At 38.3% G+C, this 1233-nt stretch overlaps 1 protein-coding gene across 1 annotated transcript in view; it reads right to left on the bottom strand.

Annotated features, from left to right (window-relative positions):
- The window catches only part of ldlrad2 (low density lipoprotein receptor class A domain containing 2), a 50723-nt gene that overhangs the window by 14162 nt on the left and 35328 nt on the right, over positions 1–1233 (bottom strand). The gene's annotated exons all lie outside the window — the stretch shown is intronic.

The raw sequence follows: 1233 nt of genomic DNA, 5'->3' as shown, positions 1-1233 counted from the left end.
TGTCTCTAAAGGAATGAAAGATTTTTTCCAAGCACTAAGCTCACTTAGCTGATTGCTCCTTCCTTAGACAAGCCATGATCTGCTTATCTGTTCTCCATTTTTCATTTGGATGAAATAATAGCTGCATGAAAAATGACAGAAGACAAGATAGAGGAGAGCAGGAGGCGGGGTTGAGACACACTCAATGTTAGAAGCGTTCTGATGGGATTTTAGTAAAAGTATTTTTTATCAAAAACATAATGTGCACGAATAAGGAGTAGCTGTATTAAGTTTTATGGGCCCCCAGGAATTTTGGACCTGAGGCAACTGCCTATTATTGCCTAACGGTAAATCCCCCCCTGAACAGATGATTACCTTTTTTATAAGGGTGCCAAGCCTACTTCCAAAATACTATTTCTTCACTCTTCAGTGAGATAATTCACAAGCTGAAAACTTCTAAGACAGCTGCCAGTCTTCCCAGGAGTGAACAGCACAACAAAGTCAATCCCAACGGTCCAGGAGCTCCACATCAGACCCTACAGGCTGTAGTTAATGTGAAGAATAATGAGAGCACAGGAAATAAAGACTGAAGACTGAAACAAGTTTGCCTTGTTTGGAAGGGATGCTGTCTCCTTTTTCTCTGAAAGAAAACAGTGGTGTAACTTTGGTTCAAAAATCCTGGATTTGAGTGAAGCACAGAACTGGAACAGTATTTCTGTGTGGAAAACAGTAAAGTCGATACATTTGATTGAATTAGTTGGTTGTATTAAATGAGAAACAATGCACACATGCACACTCTTGTCTTGCTATATGTAGTGAGGGCTATGAATCATGGTTCTCTCCTTTTGGGACTTTGAGTTTTTAGTTTTCAGTTTTCACAGTCTAAGTAATTGTCTTTTGTTAATCTTTGGTTTATTTTCCATTTTGTGTTATATGTAAACCAGTCTTTAGTTACTCTCTGTGGCCCCCTTGTGCCTGTCTCCTTCCCCCTAGCTCCCCTCTAGTCACTTCCATCCACACCTGCTCCATATCACCTGATTAGGGCTGGGTATCGATTCAGATTTTCCAAATTGATTCGATTCGATTCACAATTATTGTTTCGTTTCCTTGATATGGAAGACATTCTCAGAAGAACCAATGCTGCAAATAGTAGAAACTTCTAGCTCAAACTTGGAGCATTACTAAAAAATGTACATATTTACATTAGGAATTAAAACCAAAACAGATACATTAATTATTTATGTTTTTTTTTAA

The sequence above is a fragment of the Cyprinodon variegatus genome, unplaced genomic scaffold (assembly GCF_000732505.1).
Source record: "Cyprinodon variegatus isolate N-32 unplaced genomic scaffold, C_variegatus-1.0 Scaffold927, whole genome shotgun sequence".
In the NCBI taxonomy this organism is placed as follows: domain Eukaryota; kingdom Metazoa; phylum Chordata; class Actinopteri; order Cyprinodontiformes; family Cyprinodontidae; genus Cyprinodon; species Cyprinodon variegatus.
Note: the sequence above shows the minus strand (reverse complement) of the source record. Positions and strands in the feature narration are given on the sequence as shown.